The 24,858-nt window shown below is 37.4% G+C and overlaps 1 pseudogene; it reads left to right on the forward strand.

Moving 5' to 3' along the window:
- The first annotated feature begins 19,244 nt into the window (after positions 1–19,244).
- Positions 19,245–19,905, forward strand: LOC100729528 (splicing factor 3A subunit 2-like; annotated as a pseudogene).
- The last annotated feature ends 4,953 nt before the right edge of the window (positions 19,906–24,858 follow it).

A 24,858-nucleotide genomic window follows, 5' to 3' on the forward strand; every position in this document is an offset into this window, starting at 1 on the left:
TGTAAATAGAAGAAAATATGTGCCATATACCTGAAATAATAGCAACTGAAATAAAGAAGCCACTCGGGGAAGCTTTAAAGGAATTCAAATTAGAAAAAAATCTCCCATGTAAAAGAAGAAATGATAAAAGTATTGAAAGACACGCTGAACACATCTAAAGAAGACACAGTTAAAAAATTAGAGGAACAAAACAAAAAGATAGAGTCCCTGGATGAACAATATAAGAAGCAAACAGAATACATGAAACAGATTCAAAGAGATATACAGGAAATCAAAAATTCCATCGAAAGTTGTCAAAACCGCCTCAACAAAAGTGAAAATAGAATTCAGATCTCAAAGACAAGATTGCAGCTAGTGAACAGGAAAGGAAAGATCTTTTAAAAATAACAAGGAATCAGGAAATAACAATTCAACAGCTGCAAGATGATGTAAAGAAAAACAACATAAGATTGATAAGGATAAATGAAAAAGAAAGTGACAACACAAATGATATCAAGAGGCTATTTACAGAAGTAATAGCTGAAAATTTCCCAAACATGAGAATGGAAACAGACATTAGGATTAGTGAAGCATATAGGACTCCAAATAGCCACAACCAAAATAAAACTACACATAATAAGACATATAATAATCACCATCCCAGAAATCCAACATAAGAACAGAATGTTAAAAGCTGCAAGAGAGAAAAGGCAGATCACCTATAAAGGAAAACCTATCAAAATCACAGCACACTTCTCAACACAAACAATGAAGTCAAGAAGTGCATGGAGTGAAGTATTTCAGATTCTAAAAGAAAATGATTTCCAACCCAGACTGATGTACCCTGAAAAACTGTCCTTCAAAATTGATGGAGAAATAAGATACTTCCATGAGTAATAACAGCTGAAGAACTGCATGATCACCAAACCAGCCCTGCAAAGAATACTAAGGACAGTCTAGATACACATAGGAAAGACCACTAAACAAGGCACATAATTAAACAAGAAGATAAAGATGCAAGAGCAGAAAGATAACATGTCAACAATAAGCCAATATATAACAGTTATAACCATTAATGTAAAAGGTCTCAATTCATCAATTAAAAGAAACAGACTGGCAAAATGGATCAAGAAACAACATCCAACCATAGGCTGTCTACAAGAAACCCATCTAACTCAAAAAGAAACTCATAGACTAAAAGTCAAAGAATGGAAAACAATACTTCATGCAACAGGAACCCCTCCAAAAAGCCAGGGTAGCTATTCTGCTTACAGACAGTGTGAATTTCAAACCAAGAATGATCCTAAGAGATAAAGAAGGTCACTACATACCAGTTAGGGGAAACTGTCAAGAGGAAGAGAAAACAATCTTAAATATATATGCACCAAATTCCAGAGCATCCAGCTATACAAAGCAAGTATTAACAGAAATAAAAAACCAAATTAGGAATAACACAATTATAACAGGAGACCTTAACACACCATTGACACTAAAGAACAGATCAACGAGACAGAAAATCAGCAAAGAAATACCAGACCTGAATCACAGCTGTGAACAAATGGACTTGATAGACATAAACAGTGTTCCATCCAGCAACATTAAAAAATACATTTTTTTCGGCAGTACATAGGACATTCTCTAAAATAGACCATATACTAGCTCACATAACATATCTAAATAAATGCAAAACAGCTGAAATTATCCCATGTATGTTATTAGATCATAGTACCATGAAACTAGAAATTAATGATAAAAGAAACTGCAAAAATCCCTCAAACACATGGAAATTGAATAATACACTCTTGAGCAATCAGTGGGTCACAGATGAAATTAAAGAAATTAAACAATACCTACAAGCAAACGAAAATACAAATTCAACTTACCGGAATCTGTGGGATGTAAATGAAAGCAGTCCTCAGAGGAAAATTTATTGCACTGAGTTCCCACATAAGGAAAACAGAATGAATACAAATAACCTGATGCTACACCTCAAACATCTAGAAAAAGAAGAGCAAGTCAAGTCCAAAGCCAAAAGAAGGGAGGAAATTATAAAGATCAAAGCAGAAATTAATGCAATAGAGACTAAGAAAACAATCCAAAAAAATCAATGAATCAAAGAATTGTTCTTTGAAAGAATAAATAAAATTGATAAGCCCCTAGCCAACCTTATTTAAAAAAGGAAAGAAAAGTCTCAAATTCATGCAATAAGGAATGAAAAAGGTGAAATCACTACAAACTCTGGAAATACAGAAGATCATCAACACCTATTTCAAAAGCCTCTACTCTCATAGATTTGGTAACACAGAAGAAATGGATAGATTTCTAGGAACATATAAACTACAAAAGCTGGATCAAGAAGATGTAAAACTGCTGAATAACCCAATTTCTATTAATGAAATTGAAAATGTAATTAAGTCCTTACCTACAAAGAAGAGCCCAGGCCCAGACGGATTCACTGCGGAATTCTACAAGAAATACAAAGAATACTTAATGCCGACACTCCTCAAACTCTTCAATGAAATTGAAAGGGAAACATTTCTTCCTAATTCATTTCTGAAAGCAAATATTACTCTACTACCAAAACCTGAGAAAGACCCAACTGAAAAAGAGAACTACAGGCCAATTTCCCTAATGAACATAGATGCAAAAATTCTCAATAAAATATTGGCAGACAGGATGCAGCAAATCATCAAGAAGATTATACACCATGACCAAGTGGGATTCATCCCAGGCATGCAGCGATAGTTCAACATATGTAAATCAATAAGTGTAATCTACCATATCAATAGAATCAAAAGTAAGAATCACATGGTCATTTCTATTGATGCAGAAAAAGCTTTTTGATAAGGTCCAACACTCATTCATACTAAGAACCTTACAGAAAATTGGAATAGATGGTCTTTACCTCAATATGATAAAGGCCATCTATGACAAACCAGCAGCCAGAATCATAAGAAATGGCCAAAAACTGAAAGCCTTTACCTTAAAATCAGGCACAAGACAAGAATGTCCCTTATCTCCACTCCTATTCAACATAGTACTGGAAATATTAGCCAGAGCAATTAGACAAGAGAGAGAAATAAAAGGGGTAATATATAAAAAGAGGAAGTTAAATTATCATTATTTACAGATGACATGATACTCTACATAGAAGACCCCCAAAACTCCATTGAAAAACTCCTAGATATAATAAATAAATTCAGCAATGTAGCTGGATATAAAATTATAATACACTGAAAAAAGAAATTGAAGAGTATCTCAGAAAATGGAAAGATATTCCTTGTTCATGGATAGGAAAAACAAATATTGTGAAAATGGCCATTCTCCCAAAACTATTATACAGATTCAATACAATACCAATGAAAATACCATCAACATACATCATAGATCTAGAGAAATCACTCCTAAAATTCATCTGGAACCAGAAGACATCTAGAATCGGCAATTCTAAGCAGCAAGGCAAAGCAGGAGGCATCACAAATCCCTGACTTGAAGTTATACTACAAAGCAACTGTAGTAAAATCAGCATGGTACTGGAATAAAAACAGATCTGTAGATCAGTGGAATAGACTAGAAGATATAACCACAACTACCAACACACTCAACTACCTTATCTTTGATAAAGGGGCCAAACATGTTCACTGGAAGAACGACAGTCTCTATAATAAATGGTGCTGGAAAAACTGGCTTTCCATACGCCGAAAACTAAAACTAGACCCATGCCTATCACCATGTACTAAACTAAAATCTAAATGGATCAAAGATCTGAATATTAAAACAGAAACACTAAATCTGTTTCAAGACAAATTAGGTAAAAATCTTGAAGACATAAGGGTAGGTAGAAAATTCATGAACAAGAATCAAACCGCATGTGAAATACTTCCCAGAATCAATAACTGGGATCATGTCTTATTAAAAAGTTTCTGCATGTCAAAAGAAATCTCCAGCATAGTGAAAAGAAAACCCACAAACTGGAAAAAAAATCCTAGTGAACTGTCCCTCAGACAAAGGACTTCTGTCTAAAATATACAAAGAATTTTAAAAAATCAGACCCCCGGAAATTGGCACCATCTGAGATGAATACACAGTTCTCAGATGAAGAAATACAAATGGAAAATAAATACATGAAAAAAGGTTCATCATTATTCGTTAGAAAAATGCAAATTAAAACAACAGTGAGATTCCATCTCACTCCAGAAAGAATGGCCAAGATCAAGAAAACTACCAATAACAAATTCTGGAGAGGCTGCGAGGAAAAGGAACTCTTCTGCAATGTTAGTGGGAGTGTAGACTGGTGCAACCACTGTGGAGGTCAGTCTGGAGATTCCGCAAAGAGCTGGGATTGGAAGTCCCATTTGACCCAGCTATTCCACTTCTAGGCATATTCCCAGAAGAACTGAAAACATCATACCACAATGATATATGTGCACCCATGTTTACAGCAGCGCAATTTGTAATAGCCAGATCTTGGAAACAACCTGTGTCCAACAACTGAGGAATGGATAAAAAAGTTGTGGTATTTTTATACAATGGAATACTACTCAGCTATAAATAATGATCACATTGAGACATTTATAAGTAAATGGATGCAACTTGAGATCATGCTCATAAGTGAAATAAATCAAACTCACATGTAGAAATACCATATAGTCTCTCTAGTGTAAGAAATGGTAAGAGTACATAAGATTTTATGTTAATCATGATTCCCCATTACATTGCCTCGAAGCCTTATGATGTTTTCATTCATTAGTTGGAATGGTTTTATTCTGGTTTGTTTGCTTTTATTATCTGTGTTGGTATGAACAGCTATTTTGAAGAAAACAAGACATTATAATAGCCAGTGCTAATGTAATATCATCTTGCTTTAAAGTCTTATCATGCTTTTGTTCTTCTGTTTCCATTGGTTCTATCATATTGTATCTTACTAGATTTTATTGTGTGTGATAGTATAAATAAATTTTCTATGGAAAATGAGATAATATAGTAGCCATTGTTCATTTTAGGTTATTTGGTCCTGAATGCCCTGTAATACTTTCATTCTCTTGAATGGTTTTATACTATTTTGTTATGTTTAATACTATTGTCTGTGAAGGTATGCTCAACTATTTCAAAGAAAGAGACATTCTGGTAGCTACTGTTAATATTGGATTGTCTTGTGATCAAGTACTGTGTTGCTTACAGTGTTCTGTTCTGATCTGCTTTGTTCTGTCCTCTTTTGTCTTAATCTCTTTAAAATAAAAAAATTTTTAAAAAGAAATATAAATTAAAACTATGATGGGTTCTTACCACATACCTAACAAAATAGCTCCAAAAAATGACTCTACTAAAAGCTGGCACGAAACGTGATAAAACTGCATCACTTACACATTGCTGGTAAGTATATAAAATAGCACAACACTTATGGAAAATAATCTTGCCTTTTGAATATTTTCAGGGAATTGGACCCATTCTTGGTCAAAGCAGCCTATCCTCTCCGAGGAGAGTACTGTATCATGGTGGGAGTGTTCTTTGCCTTTGACCCAAAAATCTTCTTTGTTCCAAACATTAGATCTAGCCCCTCCTTGTGGGCTAACCTGTCAGGCATATGCAGTCCTTTAAAATACTTTTATTGTTTTAATTTATTTTTTATTTTATTAGTACGTTTTCAGTTCATGCAATTTACAATCATCTTAGGGGAGGGGTTACATGTACATACCACAGTTTATTTTTTTAAATTTCTTTTCTCTTCTTTCTCATCCAACTTCCCTATCCCATTGTTCATTTTTGTTGATATTATTAATGTTAGCTCATGTTATGCTATATAAAGTTGGCATTAATTGAGGTTATTAGGTTCTTGTACATAGCATATCTTTATTCTACTTGCTTACCCTTCTCTTCTCCATCCCTTGCCTTTTTCTCATTGGACTGTTCCTAATAGCAAGATGTTCATCTCCTTATCTTTTTTGTTATTCTCTTTGTCTATACTTTGCCTCACTCAAATGACACATACCATATGGTATTTAAGCTTTCAAATGACAGATACCATATGGCATTTAAGTTTTTGAACTTGGCTTATTTCACTCAGATTCATATTTTCCAGGTACATCTATTTTCTTAAAAAAGTCTCAAATCAGTCATTCTTTATAGCAGACTAGTATTCTATTATATATAGAAACTACATTTTAATTCAATCAGCTGTTGATGGGCATACAGGTTATTTTTAGAATTTACCTATTATGAACTGTGCTGGTATAAACACTGGTATGCATACATTGCTGTAGTATGATTTTTTAAGCTATTTGGAGAAGATACCTAGCAGGAACATCACTGAGTCATATGTAATTTCTAAATGGTTCTCCGAGAAATCTCCATACTGATTTCCATAATGGTTGCACTAGTTTAAACAATAAAGAAGTGTTCCTTTTTCATCACAGCCTGGCAGAATTTGTTACTGTTTGATTTTTAAGAATTGCTATTCTTTCTAGAGCAGAGGAATTTTAGCACTGTTTTTCATTTCTCTAAAGGCCAGAGGTGCTGTGATTTTTTCACAGATTTGTTGAACAATTTCTTCTGTGAAGTATTTGTTCATTTCTCTCATGCACTTTTTGACTAAATCTTTAATTTTAGGTGGTTTGATTTTTTGAGTTCTTTATATATTCTAGATATTAGTCTCTTGGGAGTAACAGACAAAAATTTTTTCCCATTCTGGAAACTGTCTCTCAATTCTACTGATTGATTCTTTTACTGTACAGAAGTTTTTGGTGTGATAGAATTCTAATTTGTTGATTCTTGCTATTATTTTCTGTCCAATATCTTTTTAACAGATTCCATGTCCTTGTCGAATCTGCCACTGAAATTTTGAATTGTTTTGGTCAGCTCATTTAGTTTTTCATCTATTTTCCTGAAATTCACTGTGGGCATATTGAGTGAAATTGCTGTGAACTTTTGATTCATTTCCTTTTTGAATTCATCTATTTCTTTAACTCCTCTATGAACTTCTCATAGATTTCTGTTATCTGGTATTTGTTTTTTCCCCTTTATGATCCCTTGTTCTGCCTTGGGAGAGTTGGGAGTTTAGAAATCTTTTACTTGCTTGCTTCCCCATTCTCCTATGTCTACCTGTCTGTCTGTCTATCTGTCTGTCTGTCTATCTATCTGTCTATATTATTTTAATTATATATGAATGCCTATTTTCCCCTCCTTTTGGTGGTGGTGGGGGAGTTACTGCAGGTTAGGAACTAGAGAGTGAGCCTTTGTGGCTTATATGGATATTTTTTAGTAGGATGTTGCCTCCTCATGAATAATTTTCAGCTTTGTATGTCCAATCTAGTATGTACTACTCTTGTTACTTACTTTAAGTGACTTTTTACTCTGCCCCTATGTCTTGCCCAAATAATTACTTCTGGCTATAACAGTCACAGATGCAATCTTACAACACTCGTATACGATAGCCTTGCAATTATATTCCCTTCACTGTGTCTGTTCTCTATGTACACTATGACAGTTTGATATTTGTGGTTGTTCTGCAATGAGGTAGGTGAGATGTGGTTAGAAGAATGTGAGGTGGTTGCATGAGCAATGTTAGATTTAGGGGAATTTGAAGAGGGAAGTAGAGGTAGCTTAGAAGAAAAGGGTGATGTGGGGGTCTGATTTTATTGTAGTCCTGCAGCTGCCAAATTTCAGTTGAGTTTAGTTGTTTCTGTATCAGACGACACCTTCCAGGGGCAAGGTGAGATATGGGAGAAAGGGTGTTCATTTTGTGACTGAGGAAAGATAGCCTGTCAGAACTTGCTGATGAAAACACAACAAGTTAAGTAAGACATGGAAGAGCCAAAGGCTTGGGATGGGCAGGATTGAGTAATAATACTAGAGAAAAGAAGGGTGACTCTGAGGGAGCTAAACATGGGAAATTTAAAAACTTGCAGGAGGAGTTTACATGTTTAGTAAAAGAATAAAGAAATATGTTAATAAAATTGTCTTTGGAGTTAGAGGTAAGGAAATCAAGTAGGGGGCTGAGACACGGAGAGAACTGGATGCCTATTAAATCAGAGCCCATGAAAGAACAAATACACGAAAGTAACAACCTAATAAACACAGGAAACCATAAAAGAACACAACATAACTTCACATTATTAAACAAATCAAGAAATATATAAAATACATTTTATACACCTACAAGATGTCCGATGGGGACATTAATTAAATATTCCAATAAGACATTGCATTTGTGATTCCCAATAGCTTCTTTTCCAGAAAGTTTGAGTGCTCACATCCCAAATAACTCCTCTGATCCTGCTACCACAATATTGAAGCTGATTCATACTCAGAAATTCTTTCTGCCAAGTTGCAGGCATTCTTGCGGCATCTGATCCAGCCTGAATTCTTGGGTTAGGAAGTCTTGCTGTCCCTGTCCCTGTGTGTGACAGCGGATTCAGCAGACAGGTTCACTGGAATGAAATTGTCCAGAGTCAGGCTTATTCTTATGCAATCAAGTTGACTATAGCAGAAACAGGCTAACCCATTACAATGGCATCTATCAGGACTAGTTGAGAAATAGCACATCATGAGATCCTGTTTGGGTCTCCTTTATCCTAGAGAAGCAATCCACACTTACAGTATGAGCATTATGACAACCTAAGTCTTGGCCCGCAGTTAATGTGCACTAAATGCAATGACTGTATCTTGGCTAATGGTGAAAAAGCAGAATTCAACAGTACTTTTATGGATTCAGTTATCTAAAGCCCAGGAAGATGGGGATCGTATAATGCCAGAAGGAGGGAGAGATGAGTAAAAGGGGAGGGACATTTATCCCCCTCTCTTTCTTCCATTTTCTTAAATCTTTGGCTTTGTGGTATGGAAAGGAGGAAACAGGACGAGGGCAAAAGATCTTAGTAATAGAAAGGGTACGTTTATATTTACAAGGTGATAACAGGGAAAACTGGATAAAAAAATTGGTAGTGAGAAATGGGGATGAGAGAAGATGCTATGGCTGATAAAATTATTAGAAAAAATGTAATGAAGTGATGAATGAGAAGAGGGAGAGGAAAGAAAAGAAAAATTGAGACTGAACAAGACATAAGAGAAAGAAGCCAGGCAAAAGATATACATAAAACTAGAAATGATGTAAAGAAATAAGAGAGAATTCCCTCTATAAACTATACTGGGAGTAAAAAGGCAAAAGAAGAGGACACATACACAAACATGCTCATCAAGGGGAAAAAGTAAAACAATAGAACAAAAGAGAAATGTACACAAGAGAAAAACAGCAAAGAATTTAAAAAATTAAAAATTGAAACAGAAATTATGAAATAAAAAATAATGCAATCAAGCAAAGAAAAATAAAAGACAGTTTTCTATTGTTATGGATGTGTATAGCTCTTTTCTCTGCCTAAAGCTCAGAGCTCAAGCCAGGACTTGTCTCTGTTCATGTTGGAAGTCTATGGGGCCGTCTACCCTCACAATGGTGCTGGGTGCAGAGATCTGCTTACCATGAGAACATGGCACTCATGTAGGCTTCCAATCCTCTGCTTTCACCAGCCTCTATCTCTCAGCTGGACTCCCCCTGGACTGCTCTCCAACTGCCCTCAGTCTATCATGACTGTCTTTCGACATCCAGTCTGGGAACTTCGCAGTGTGAAGCAGCCAAAGGAGCTACTCTGAGACCTGTGTTCGAACACTCAGGTCCCCCTTGTCCCCTACAGTGGCATCCCTGGGACTGTAGCTGCAGGCACTCGTACCAAGGTTATGCACCAACCAGTGACAGGGAAGGCTGTTCTGGAAGCAGAGTCACGAGCTCTCCCTCCTGTTTCCAAGTGCAGATGATTCTCTCCATCCAGATGCAGTTTTCTGGATTAGGAACCAAACATTGTTAGTTTCAGTCTGCCTCCCAGCTGGTGGTTAGCCAGCTACAGTCAGTGGTGCTGCAAGTCTCTCTCCTCTGCCATGTAATCGATCGTTTCTATATCACTCAATCCTGTTATCTTCCTCTCTGCCAGTTCCCTGTGGGTTCTTGGGTGCCACCCTCACTTTGATTCCTCTCCCAGCTATTTTCCAGACTTTCAACACTTTGAAAAGCTGAGTTGCTGGCACTCACTGTTTGTCATTTTGGGATAAATCTCACAGTCCTTTAGTCTTGTGCTGCTAAATTCTCATGATACACGGCTTTAAGCCACTATCCTAGCCACTTCAGCCTTCTACCCCAATTTTCTTAGGGATAAGGGATATTCTAGGGATGTGATTTGCTGACACTGAGAAAGTACTGGCCAATCTAGATGGTAAACCTAAAGTTCAAATTGTCTGTATTCATTTCTTATTGAAGTATTATTTATATACAGTAAAACAAATCCTTTCAAGTACACAGTTCAATGAGTTGGCAATATATAGTTTGTAACTGCCACCACATTCAGTGCTTTTATATCACACCTGCTATTGTTTCTTTTCCCAGTCAATCACATCGCTCAACAACTTGCAACCACTATTTCATATTCGGTCTCTATAGTTTGTCTTTTCTAAAATGTAGTATAAATGCAATAAAAAACAGTACTTTTTGTGTAGCTTCTTGCATTAGCATAAAACTTTAGGGATTTATCTATCATATTGAATTGTATTTTCTTTTTATTGTTTAATTTTGTCTCAAATTCCTGAACTAAACCCAAGACCCTAGAAATGGTCTATTCTGATCAACATAGCAGAAAGAGTAACTACGCTCTCCTTTAATTGGAATGGTTTCAGTTGCAATCAAAATTACATTAGCTTTAGAAAAGATTGAAAAGTTGTTTGACTTAGGCTATCAACTAAAAATCTCAAGTTGTTTTCACATAGATTGCTGTTTGGCAATTGCTAGAACCTATTTGGTGTTTGGCATCCAAATACCACACTTATCACTTTTTCTTTTGTAGCATTTTAAAAACTGAGATCTACTTCATCTAATATAAACTTACCATTTTAAGATATACACTTTGATATATTTACTATGTTGTAAAGCTATCATTTCCTAGTTCTTGAACATTTTCATTACCCCCCAAAGAAAATCTGTACCTATTAGTAATGAGTTCCTATTCTTTCCTGTCTCATCCCTTGGCAATTACTAGTTTATTCTGTGGATTTATGAATTTGCCTACTTAGGATATCTCTTTATAGTGGCACCATATATTGTGTTGTCTTTCGTGTCCAATTTCTTTAATTTACCATTTGTTTTCAATACTTTCACATTATAACACGTAACAGCACTTCATCTTTTGGCTTGATAATAGTCTATTATATTCTTATTAACACTTTATTTACTCACTTGATGTACAGCTAGGTTTTTCTCACATTTTATGTGTTATGAATACTGTAGCTATGAATCTCTATGCAAAAATTTTTGGGAGAAAATACATTTTCAAGTATTTTGGGTATATACATATAGGAGTGGAATTGTTGGGTTATATGATGATCATATTTGATTTTCTGAGAAATTGCCAAACTTTTTTCTACTGAAGTATTTGCCATTTGCTCTTATGTCTCATCACTCATCAAATACAATTTCTCTAAAAACAAGACTAATGATTTGAAAGAAAGAAAGAGGGGATAATTTTGACCTTTTGACTCACTTTTCTAGAAGTTATAGGATGGAGGTAAATAATAAATAATGCAGAATTTAGAGTAAAAGATAACAGAGACAAGATCCAGGCATGAGATTGTTTCATAAAACAGAGACAGACAAGACAAAGAAACAAATATATTGGCTTATGCCAAGTCTGAGACAAGCTTAGGAATGTGAACCAAGAGAATTAAGAGAGGGAAAGAGAGGATTCCAATGAGTATGATCCAGAGGATGCTCTTGGCACCAATTTTTTTTAAAATCACAAATCCAGGAGAAGTTGTGATTTTCCTACAGATCTGGAAAGAGATATTAGCATAACCAGTTGGGATGCTGTCTCCAAGATCTTTGCTCAAGGTGGTCTCCAGTAACTCTTCAACTTTAGCTTTGGTCAGTGCCTTGAGGGCTTGTCAAAACACGTTTCTGGGCTTCTTTTTGAGTTTATGATTCAGTAGATCTGTTCTGATGCTCAACAATTTGCTCTGAACGATCTCCCACTTACGTTTATGCTGCTGTCTAGTGGCTGCACATATTTTGAGAATCTCTGGAAAGCTTAAGGAATTTTATCCCACTGAAAACCATTTTGAATAAGGGAGATAGCTCTTGTCACCTCTTCAAGATTTACCTTTCCCAGTAAATTTTTTTTGTAGTACTGGGGTTGTATTGTAATACAACCTCACACTTGCCAGGCAGGTGTTTATGCCCCTGAGCTAAATCCCCAGCCCACTTTCACGGTAAATGTGAAAGATTTACCCTTCCCAGTAAATTGCTTGCCATGGTGCGTATCCTTAACTTACATGACCTGTATGGTCATGTTGCTTGGCTTTTAGGGAGGAAACTAGGAAATGAGGAAAAGAATAAGGTCTGATGCTGCTTTGAGTCAAGTAGGAGGAAAGTAAGTAACATGAGAAGGATTCTGACTTGATGCTCTTACTTATTGTGCTGATCCTTCTGTAATCTAAGGGTTTCCTAAAGGTTCTTCTTAGTAACCAGCAATCAGTCTTCCTAGGAATAAACCAGCTGCCATAGTCTCTATGGTACTTAAGAATGAGAGGAAAGAACAGGAATCATAGTTCGTAGGCAATGAGATGTGCAATGCATTGGGGTTGACAAATTCTATGGTGGAAATACAAATGATTACAATTGCAGTATTGCTGGTAGAAGGTGAAGCAATATCAATACTTTTCAAACATCTTGCCAGTTGTCTTGCCACATGGGTTGAAATATATATTATGGGGAACTGGCAGTAGTTCAGTGAGCATGGACTTAGCAGAGCTTTAGAAATTTCTCTCCCTCAAATACCTAGAGACAAACTATCATTAGATAAAGACAACACTTGTGAAGGTGACAGAACAACAGTATGGATCCTGGCTTGCTTTCTGACCATGTGGAGCAAAGCCACCCTGTTAGCCTGGACTTCTCACCATCCCAAATGTTGAGAGACTAATTTATTTTTTGAGCCACTGTACTTTTGAGTCTCTTAATTATAGCAACTTAGTCTGTCCTTTAACAACTATGGGTGTGTTGAAAATATGCCATAAATATTTGAGGATAGAAGACATGAAATCATAGAAATAAAGGTAGTGCATGCTAAGTGCTAAGGCAGAAGAAAGGGAAATCACTTTGGGCTAGAGATGTCAAAAAAAGGGATTCTGCTTCACTGAGGGTTTGCCAGAGTGAGGGGGATATATATGAATACACATATACACACATATATGTATACATATACAGACAGACTTATTTTAGGAAATTGGCTCATACAATGTGGAGGCTGGCAAGTCGGAAATCTATAGGGCAGACCAGCAGGCAGGCAGGAAACTCAGGCAGGAGTTAATGCTGTAGGCTTGAGACAGAATTTCTTCTTCTGTAAACCTCAATTTTTTCTCATAAGGCTTTCAACTGATTTGATGAGGTGTACTGGAATTATTCAGGGTAAATTTTATTTAAAGTAAGCTGATGTTAACCACATCTACAAAAATACCTTCACAGCATCTGGATTAGTGCTTGCTTAAATAACTCAGTACCATGCCGTAGCTCAGATGACACATAAAACCAGTCGTCACAATTTCTCACAAATACTACTTCTCATAGGAAGCAGTATTTAAGCTTAGCCTTGAAAACTGGATAATATTTCAACAAGCAAATGGCTTGTATCGGGCTGATTTCCACACATTTATTATCTGTCCATGTGTTCCTGAAGCTATAACTTTCCTGGATACAAACTGCCTAATTTAAGCCTTGGTTCCATATGGAGAAATAGATAATTTAAACTCACAGTCTGGTTCATTTAGTGAGTTAAATGCTGCAGTTCTGAGGGACTATTCGTTCAGATGATGCAATACTGAATGGCACAAGTGTTTCTGATTATTCCCACATGGACACTGGCATGACATTTGCAGTTGCTTCAGTGAACTTTTGGCAAGGACAGAACATTAGTCTATCTCTCTCTCTCTCTCTCTCTCTCTCTCTCTCTCTCTTTCACTCTCTCTCTCTCTGCCAGAGCTTTGTACAATGGCACTCAGAAACTTGGATGCCACAAGCTCTTCATGAAGATAGGTCACAAGACAAGACTTACATAATTCACAAATTCTTGTGAAATTCAAGTATTTGAACTTCTATTGAGAAAAAGTAAATTTTCAATTCATCCAAAGGTGTGTTTTTATCTGACAAGATGAGGAAGGAATTAACTTGCTTGACATCTTGGTAATATAAGTAGGCAACTATGTGGAAACATCCCACCAGATGGCTCTCCTGACTGCCTCCAAGTTTCCACCATCTGCTTAAATTTATCACCTCTAGGGTTTCATTTCCTTCTACTAAGGCTTGATCACTTTTGAAACATTTTAGACTTTTTGAGAAAAAGATTTACATAGAAAGATATAGATGGCAGAAATTTAAAGATGAAAGATTTAGAGGTAGAATTGTAGTTGGCTTTAAAGATAAACTTTGTCAAATTTACTATAAGTTTAAATCCTCTTACTACCTGGTTAGAAAACTTTAGTATCATTCAGCAGCAGTTATCATGATCCTATTTGTTCTCAATCAAAAAAGTAGACTGTATATATATGTATATACATATATACATATATATGCATAACCCATATATAGGGAGCTGTTGAAGTTGGAGACTGATCACATGTGTGGGGCTAAAGCAAGGCCTGCCTTGAAAACACAGCCCAAAACAAGCCATTAAGCAAACTGTTCTAGCTTCAAGAAAGCAAGGGGCAAGGCCAGCCAGGCAAACAAGTTGCTAGGCAATGGGGTTGAAACTGACATCTTCCTCTTAAATGTATAAATATATGTGCTATAGTAGTTGAACAGTTCTTCTTGCCCATTAGGAGAGTAAGAGATCCACCTGACCCCAGCCTTTGTGTCTTCTTTATTTTCTTATCCTCTAGTGGTCCTTCACCCCAGGAACCTCAAAAGCTGCATAGGTCACCGCAGAGAAGAAGCATGAATGTAAGCTGGAATGTGAGACTATCACCCTTAAAAGAGCCACTCTAGGTCTGTACCCTCTTCTACCCTCCATTAATACTCCTAGATTAAACAGACAAAACTGAAACAACCATCTTCAGATACTGGTTAATACAGCACTATAATGTCCAAAAGAAGGGAAAAAATAAGATGAACCCTATAATTGCTCTGATTTTCCTCCTACAGAGAGTTTTCTGAAAGTAATTCATGAAAGGTGAACCCAGATAGAGACTAGTGGTTTCATTGAGTAGACACAGAGATCAAAAATAATGGATAGAGAAAGCTTTACAGGGAGAGGCAGAAATCTGCTTAGAAGTTCTTGTGAGACATTAACTGACTATTAACTTGTGTATGCCAAGAGTAAAAGTCCATGAGGCTAGACAAAGAACCAAAATGAATAATCTGTGGCAGGATGTAAAGCCAAATAGTGCCCAAAGCTCACACAGAATTTAAATGGAATCTGGTTCCCATAAATTAAAGTGGAGAGACTCATGAGGAATTCAGTAGACTTCATGGAGGTCAAATTTTAGTAATGGGATCCACAGGAAAGTTATGCTAGTATATTCTAAAACAAAAGCAAAAACCACAAACAAAACTTAAAAGCAAGATTCAGAAAAGCAAATTTGCAAATAACCTCCTGTCAGAACAAAGTTAAATGATTTTAAAGGATTTAAAATATTATTCAGAACTTAGTAATGAGATTTAAGTCCAACACTCAGTAAAAATTACTAGACACATAAATACACAAGAAAACGTGATCTATAATGCCGAAAAAAATCAGTTAATCAAAAACAGACCTAGAAATGGCAAATGACAGAATTAGATGAAAAACTTAAAACTATCAGAAATAATATAACTATCCTCATCAGTTTAAAAGGATGTATGAACATAATGCAATAAATGAAAAACATGAAAACCTTGGAGAAAAAAAGAAATTTCTAGAAAGAAAATATAATGCTGCAAATGAAAAAGTTACTAAAAAAATAAAAGATTAGCTATTATAAAGGAAGGGATCGGTATTCTTGAAGAGGAAGCAAAAAGAAACTACTTAAAATGAAGCAAAAAAAAAAAGATTGAGTTTTAAGAGTATAAGCATTGGCTGAAAAGAGGTCACTAGGGACAGACTGATTAAAATACTTTATTTTTGCTTAAAATATGACCATGGGTCTAGATGGGAAAGGAGTTGCTGTGTCTTCTGTAAAAGAAATTCTATTATTAAAAATAATGTAATACACATATACATGTATATGCATTGTTGTAGTCAGTATTTGCAAGAGAGACAGATTTAATGCAGGACACAAAAATTTACAATTTAGTTGACAATATCCACACACAGAGTCAAATGTAGGAGACTATAGGAAATCTGCCCACATGCTAGAGATCTGAAAAATCTAGCCAAAGGCTTGGAGCCCGTGGCAAATATCTGTGATGGAAGACTGGAGGTTGGGCATGGGAAAGTCTAAAAGCTGGTGCTGAAAACTAGAGTTAGCACCAGTGGGACTGGAAGGCCAGTGCTGGAAGCAGAAGAATCTGCGTCCAAAACCAGGAGACAATGCTCAAGGTGAAAACGAAGACCAGATCTCCTCTAAAGAGAACAGCAGTTAGCCTTGGCAAAGGTGAAGACTAAAGTTCAGCTCAGGGAACAGCTGAGGCCTTTTTGAAGAAAGTCACCAGAGCAAATCTCTTCCAAAGAAGGCCAGCGAAATTCTTCCCTTCCATTCTCCTTCATACAGTTTCAACAACAAGCTTCCCTAAGTTGGCCTTCTATGCCCAGAACCATGCGGACTCAATTTACCTGGGTGTTCCACCCTCAGGCTGACAATTTAGTCAATTAACCACATGTGTTTACATAAATTATATACTACACATTCTTTTTTCATTCAATAATGCCTTAGAGATTTTTCTGTCAGTACATGGTAATTTTCCTATTTTCCATTTTTAAGGTACATTAATTTTTAAAATTGAAAATATATTTACATGGTTCAAATTTTCAGAATTGAAAAGTATGCAACAAGACTGACCTCTATCTGCTCACAAACATTTCCTTGTTCTTAGGTAATCACTGTTATCAGTTTTGTACAACCTTTCAGAGATTCTTGATGCATATGGAGGTAAAATTAATATATAGTCTTATTTTCCACCTTTTTGCAGCTGTTTATACACATCCTATCAGAAAATATTTTTTCATTTGACATTAAGTCTTGGAAATGTTTCCCTGTCAGTATATAGCTCTCTCATTCTTTCTTTGCATGGATATTATTTCATTGTATATATGCACAGTAATTTACTTGCTCAGATTTTAATCAACTGCATATAACCTTGTATATACATCAATTCACATGATTGCAAATCACTTTGCAGGATATGTCCTCCGAAATTAGGTTTCTGACCCTTTTATATAAGTTAATACAATGGAGGATGGGATTGTTGTGCTAGATTTGCTGAAAAGAAACTCTTAGAAAGTCTTGTAGGACACTGCCCAGCCCCTGTTTATTTGAACTTAAAAGTGTGATTATTTCATACTCCCCCCCATCTATAAGTTCTCTTTGCCAATTCTGAGAAAAAGATCCCCAGTGATGACTCTGGCTACTGTGCATTAATGTTACAAGATCTTGTTCCAACAGCCTATTTTCTCAGCTCCACTGAGGAGTGAGGACATGATATGATTGTCTTCCTTTCCTACACATGAAGCTCTACAGTGAGTCAGGCTTGGTCAACCTGAGATGCAGGATGAGGGGGGAACTTGAAAGTAACAGAACTGCAAAATCTTTGAGATTCCTGAGGAGCAATGGTACTAGCATCAGGAAGCCCAAAGGGAGTGTCAGGGATACTAGAGGGCTGACCAGTCGGTGGTCAGCTGAGTGGAAGCCAGAAATTAGACGAAGCCAAGGAGATACACTGACATGTATATCAAAAGCTAAGAATAGTTGGCCAGAAACAACTCAGGAGCCAGAGTCTAGCCTAGAACAGAGTGAGAGGAAAAAGAAAGTGAGGATCAAAGTTTGACTTAACCATCAATAACATCAAAAACAATTTCCAGAGTATCTACTAATGTCCACTATTCAAGATGCTAAAGACGGGCAATAAACACAGATGTGTTACTGCCCTTCGCAATTTATATTCAAAATGGGGACAGACAATAAAACATTCAGCAAAGGCTTCTGGGTATTGTAAGTTCAATAAGGGGAAGTAAAGCAGGCTATGTGATCAGAATGATGAAAGGTACTGATATTTATGGTGGAGTGGTCAGGGAAGGTTTCCACAAGAAGACGGCATTGAAATAGGCGAGACAAGCAACCATTACACTACCTAGGGAAAGAAATTCTGGCAAAGAACCTGAGGTTGAAGCATGATTCACAAAGTCAAGTCAATTCTGGGAGATCAGGGTGGCTGGAGTGAAGTTAGTGATCATGTACCAAGAGCAGAAACTGAAGTAGACAGGGGTCAGATTGAATGACAATTTTTACACTGTAGTCAGCGTTGCCTTAAGTATGGCTAGCTTATTCATCAGTTTCCTATCACTATCACAAAATATGAGGCAACTAACTTTTCAAGAAAAAAGGTTCATTTTTGCTCATGGTTCTGAAGGTTCCAGTCCATGACTGAGTGGTCCCACTGCTTGGGGCCTTGGGCAAGATGGCATATCCTGGCAGGAACAAACAATACAGCAAGCTGCTCACCTCATGAGCCAAGAAGCAAAGAGGAAGAAGATGGGCCAGGGTTCATAATTCCTTTTTAAGGAACATTCCCAGTGACCTGCTACTTCCCATAAAGCCCCTTCTAAAGATTCCAGTGCTTCCCAGAAGTGCCACACTAGTCACAGAGTCTTTAACACGTGGACCTGAATAGTGGGCCTTCCACATCTAGAGTGCAACAGTGGAACTTACAGGGTAAGGTTCTGAGTAGGTAAGAAGCAGGTTCTGAGTTAGACAGGATTCTCCGGGAGGAGAAGGCAAGAATGGACACATGAACACCATTTTGAAAGGACCTGCAACAGTCTCAGCCAGTGATGAACCTCTTGGCATGCATGCTGCAGCAGGCCATTTATATCACTGAAAGTTCTAAAAGGTTTTCTACCTCTGATCTTGGAAAACATGACAGTTTAAAATAGAATGGTAGGGCTGTCTCTGGGCTGTGCAGCCTCCGGCCTAGTTTCTCCCTTGGTTGCCCTGTGAAGCGTCTAGGCCTTCACTATGGACTTCCAACAGTGCCAAGGGGCAAAAAGGGCTGTATGGGTGTGGCCTCCTCCACAAGGGCAACCTGGACCGCAGGGAACACCTCCAGCAGCTGGTGCTGGAGACCACTGACATCAGTAAGGACCCATATTTCATGAAAAACCACCTGGGATCCTACAAGTGCAAGCTCTGCCTGACACTTCATCACAAGGAGTGGAGGTTCCTGGCACACACCCAGGGGAAGAAGCACCAGACCAATCACCCGAGAGTGCCAAGGAGGCCAAGGGGACCCCTACCCAGACAGCGCCCCAGAAGGCCAAGGTGGAGGTGAAGAAGTTTGTGAAGATCGGTCACCCTAGCTACAAAGTGACCAAACAGAGGGTCACAGAGATGGGCCAGCAGTCTCCTATTCCAGATTGGCTGCCATGCGATCGCCGAGCACATCATCTTCCACCACCGCTTCACGTCCCCTAGAGCAGAGGATTGAACTGCTGGACCGACGCTGGCAGTACCTACTGATGGCTGCCGAACCCTATAAGACCATCACCTTCCTGGTGCCCAGCGGGGAGATCGACAAGGCCGAAGGTAAGTTTTGGACCCACTGGAACCAAGAAACCAAGCAGTTCTTCCTCCAGTTCCAAGATGGAGCAGCCCTCAGTACAGCTTAGCCTCCTCGTGGGGACTCCTGGGGGGATGCGACTGCCACTCCCCTGGTGAAAATCCTTGACCCCCATCAGGGAGCCTTCTGCTCCCCCATGCTTCCCACGGGCCTGCACCCTCCAGCTCCAGGAGTCCCTCCCTCCACGCACCAGTGGTCCAACCATCCCATATCTGGGATCCACCCCCACCTCCAGGGGTGCATCCTCCAGCACCTGGAGTCCGTCCATGCCCCCACATCCAGTGTCCGGAGTGCACCCATCTGTTCTTGCAGTTCACCCCCAAGCCTCCGGAATACACCTCGTAGCCCCTGGAATTTACCCACAGGCTCCTGGGGTCCATCCTGTAGCTCCTGGGGTGCCCTCCACCCTCCTGGAGGTCACCTCTCAAATCCCAGGGTGCACCCCTCCCCAACTCCCATGCCTTCAATGCCGAGGCCCCCGCTGCCCTCAGAGGGCCCTGGGAACATTCCTCCCCTTCTCCCAACCAACTGAGGAGCTGCCCCTTCTCCCCTTCCTGGATCTGGCCGCACGTTTTTCTGTATTTTCCCACAGGGAGAAGCTCTGAGCTTTTGTAGTGTCCCCAGAGCCCATTACACAGCCTCCCCGCTACCCCGTGTGGGGTGGAGCTAGAATGGTAGTGGTGCAGATAGTGATGCGGGAAGGAGATTTGGTTTTACCAGTATTTACTATTTACTGCCGTTAATTTGTTCTTGAAAATGCTCTATGCAAAAACACTGAGGCTTTTTCTCACTGCTTTAAACAGAAAAAAGTTACAAAGGTGTTCTGAAAGAGACTCTCAGATCCCCAGCTCCCATCCTACCAGCAGAGCCCCTCGGTCTAGCTCTCATTCAGCACCAGGTATCTCCAGGTTTGTGCAGGACCAAGTGTATTTTGTATCTGCTTCGTTAAAATTGCCCACCAAAAATTGCCTTCCTAATGGGTTTACCCTAAAGGCAGTTCTAGGTTCTATCTTAAAGGATAAAGAACAACTTACACATATTTATTTATTTGTTGGCTTATTTATTTTGTGGTACTGAGGATTGAACCTATGGCCTTTGTACTGAGCTATATATATCCAGCCCCTTATTTTTTGAGAAGGGTCATCACAAGTCACTAGGTTGATAAGGCTGGGCTTGGACTTGTGATCCTCCTGCCTCAACCTCTCGAAGTGTTGGGATTACAGGCATGTGCCACCTATTACAAGCTTGGCTTATAATTTTTTAAATGTAAAAAATCTTTTTCAACTTCAGGGTGCTTAAGGAAAGGGGTGAGGCGAAGGTAACTAGGGAGGGTGAATATGATCAAACATGATATGTGCATATATAGAAATCTCACAGTGAAACCCATCAATTTGTATAATTAATATTCATTAATAGTTGTAATAAAATAATAAAAAAACCACTTAAGACCCAATCCCTATGGGCATCCTATTGTTTTCTGTGGATCAAAGTATGCTTTATATCTCCATTGCCCTAATCTTGCTTTGTACCATGGCTGTGATTCTGATTGTTGGTTTAAAAAATAAAAGGTTGGATTTGTGTTTTAAGGAGACAAGCTGTGGATTTCCCTCTCTAGTCTCAGAAAAGACCTGTGATTCAGACTCTGGCTTCTTACACTGAGAGAAAACTTATTTCTGTTATTCAAATCACCAGTTTGTGGCAATTTGTTAACAGCAGTCTATGAAACTAAGACAGTTTCATAGCTGAAACTGAATATTAGCTCAGTAACTTCCCAGGAGTTTGCTCTATCGGCCAGCTCTTGGTCTGTGGTCAGGTTGTAGGATCCATTAGTTGCAACCCCTTCCTGGGTCTAATTGCATCTAGGACCCCAACTTTTGCAACAAAGGATAGAGAAAACCTTCCACTTTAATAATCAAATTATTGAAATCTATATAAAACTGTGACTGTGATAACAATAAAAAAAAGCTTTTAAATGATTTTAAATTTATGTTTTCACAGCCAGATATCCACTAAAGTTTTTCTCACAAAACAAGAGTTCTCATTCCCTAAAGCCTTTTTCTCTAGCAATATGAAGATAAGCTTCATCTGAGATACTTTAGAGCTGACATGTTTGTTCATTTGTTTAATCAAGACTACAGAAGTCCTAGATAGATTTCTTAGCACTCAAAGTCAAAGTCCCAGAAAGACCCTTAAATCCACACTAACAAATTTGAGTTGCGTACTTACAACCCAAAGAACAAAAAAGAAAAATCTATTTCCAGCTTCAGGGTGACAAATGTCAGGGAAGGGATCAAATAAGTCCGGCAGGAACTATGCAACAAAAGTAAGAAAACAGGTCTTGTGAGTATAGCCACAGAAAAACTGCAGAGTAGGAAAAGACTAATTCTACAAAGAATGTGGATATGAAGCCATTGTAAGAAAACGGAAGGAACATAGGAAAACTGTGTCCATTCCAACGGGCTTCCTGCCTCGGGTGCTGGTTCAGTGTCTCTCTTCTGCCCTCTATTGTTACTCTGGTACCTGAAAACACTAAAGCTCTTTTTAAAAAAATTTTAAAAATTACTATTACTGTATGTTTGCAGTACAAAATGTTTACATTAATTGCATGGAGTTGGTACACTTATATAACACATCTTAACATTGTGGTTTTAAATTGTATCCTTTCTTCTACAAGTTTATCTTTCTTTATGGATTCTGAATAGTTTCAAAAATGAAATATCAAATTATGAACTAACCTTAATTTCTGTGTTTCAGTGACATATTGTGTGTTATGAGACTTAATAAAAATTTTAGAGACACAAAAATGCCTGATTTTTAATAATGATTAGTAACAGTATTATTTTTTAAAGTATAGTACAGTACTTGAGTTTAGTGAGAATTCTTCATGTGACAGTTAATTGCTTGTGTCTACTTGAGTAAGAGACACATACCAGATTGGGTTAGCACAGTTCTGAGTGTGTCTAGATAACTGACTTACTGAAGAAGCAGGAAGAGCACCAGACTATTAAAGTAAAGCATCAGTAAAGTAAAAGTAAAGCATCCCCAAAAGAAGCAGGGATTGTTGCAGGTCACCTTAGAAACTTGTCAACCACAGTGAGTATTCAGTTAATGTCTATCCTTCCTTCCTCCTTATTAGACTGTAAATGTTTTGAAAGCCAGTACTGTATCATTCATTCCATTTTCTTTGCACATAGTATAATATATGCCAAAAGTGAGGCTTCAATATATCAAAATAATGGCTGAAAGAACATATATACCAATGTTATGCAATATGAAGCTTACATAAGACATTAGGATTTTTAGAATTATTGATGACATGTATTGCGTGATTAATCTTTAATATACATGAACAAACACACATAAAATTTCTGTTTCAAATATAAGATACAATGGAGCTAAATGTTTATACATTGATGATATATTTTGAAGTCATCTTGTGAGACAAACAGAATAGTAGCTGTAGTAGTCATAGGTGTCCAATACGCTGTGGCAAAAATAAATACTGCAGGTAGTGTATGTTTGGGAAAGAACCATCACTAAGCTTCTTTCAATGATACCTTGCCCTTGATACATAAAAAGAACCTTGAAGAATGGAAATCAGTAAAGAGAGCTTCCAAGTGGAAAACAAAGGCTTGAAGGCAAGGGTATGTATCTGAGATACAGGAAACTACAGTAGGACAGTTGGCAGGAGAGGACAGTATCTGTTTAAAAAATTTGTAATAGTACATGCTTCCATACATAATGATTAAGCTCATTATGGGGAACTTATACATGTTTATAATACATCTCAGTTATTTTTCCCCTTCCTCTCCACTCTACTTTTTTTGCCAGCATCAGATTTATTTATCTTAGAAGTTATTATAATGTTAATTATCATATCTGTAGATCAACAACCAGACTAATAGGTCCAAAACACGTAAAACACATAAGACAGTGACATTAAATCAAGGCATGCTTTTATGTGTATTAATCATGCTAGATTATAATAGTTTTTTCTCTCTCTCTTTTTCTATTATTTGTCTTTCATTTTGTACTTTTCTTATATATTGAATTCTCATATAAGAGAAACCATGTGGTATTTAAGTTTATGCATCTGATTTACCTCATTCAACATTATGGTCTCAATTTTCCTACAAATGACTCAACTTTTTCTTTATGGCAGAACAGTACTCTATTATGTATAAATACTACATTTTCTTTGTCCATTCATCTATTCATGGACATATAGGCTGCTTACTATTATAAATTGTGCTGCTATAAACATGGGTATGAATACATCACTGTGATGTGATATCTTTAGCTCTTTTGAGAAGATACCTAGAAAGGGAATAGCTGGGTCAAATGGGCTTGATATTTTCAGCTTTTTGAGGACTCTCCATTCTGATTTCCATAGTGGTTGTACGAGTTTACACTTTCACCAACAAGGAAGAAGAGTTCTTTTTCCTAGTTCAGTCTTAATAGCATTTGTTCTTCCTTGATTTCTTGATGATAGCCGCTATTTCTAGAGTAAGATGGAATCTCAGTGTTGCTTTAATTTGCATTTCTTGAATGGCTGGTGATGCTAGACATTTTTTCATGTGCTTATTGGTAATTCATATTTTATCTGCAGTGTCTATTCATTTCAGATGCCCATTTTTATTGGGTATTTCAATTTGGAGGACCTAATTTTTTTTGAGTTCTTTATGTAGTCCAGATATTACTAGCCCTTTGTCTAAGCTGGCAAAATTTTTCCCATTCAGTAGATTTCCTCTTCAATCTGTTGGTGGTTTTCTTTACTGTGTAGAAAAATTTTATTCTGATGTGATCCCATTTGTTGAATATTGGTATTTTTTCTTGTGCAACTGTCTGTTTAAAAAGTCTTTTCCTACATATGTGTCAGGAGTTATGCATATTTTGTCTTTAGAATATTAATGAATTCTATACTAATGTTTAGATTTGTGATCCGTTTTGATTTTAGTTTAATGCATGATAAGAGATATGGTTCTAGGGTCAGTGCTTGTCATGTGAGTAGCTAGTTTTCCTAGCTATTTGTTAAAGATGCTTTCTTCCAG

The sequence above is a fragment of the Cavia porcellus genome, unplaced genomic scaffold (genome assembly GCF_034190915.1).
Source record: "Cavia porcellus strain 051 isolate PalLab524CR breed Dunkin Hartley unplaced genomic scaffold, mCavPor4.1 scaffold_18, whole genome shotgun sequence".
Taxonomy (NCBI): Eukaryota; Metazoa; Chordata; class Mammalia; order Rodentia; family Caviidae; genus Cavia; species Cavia porcellus.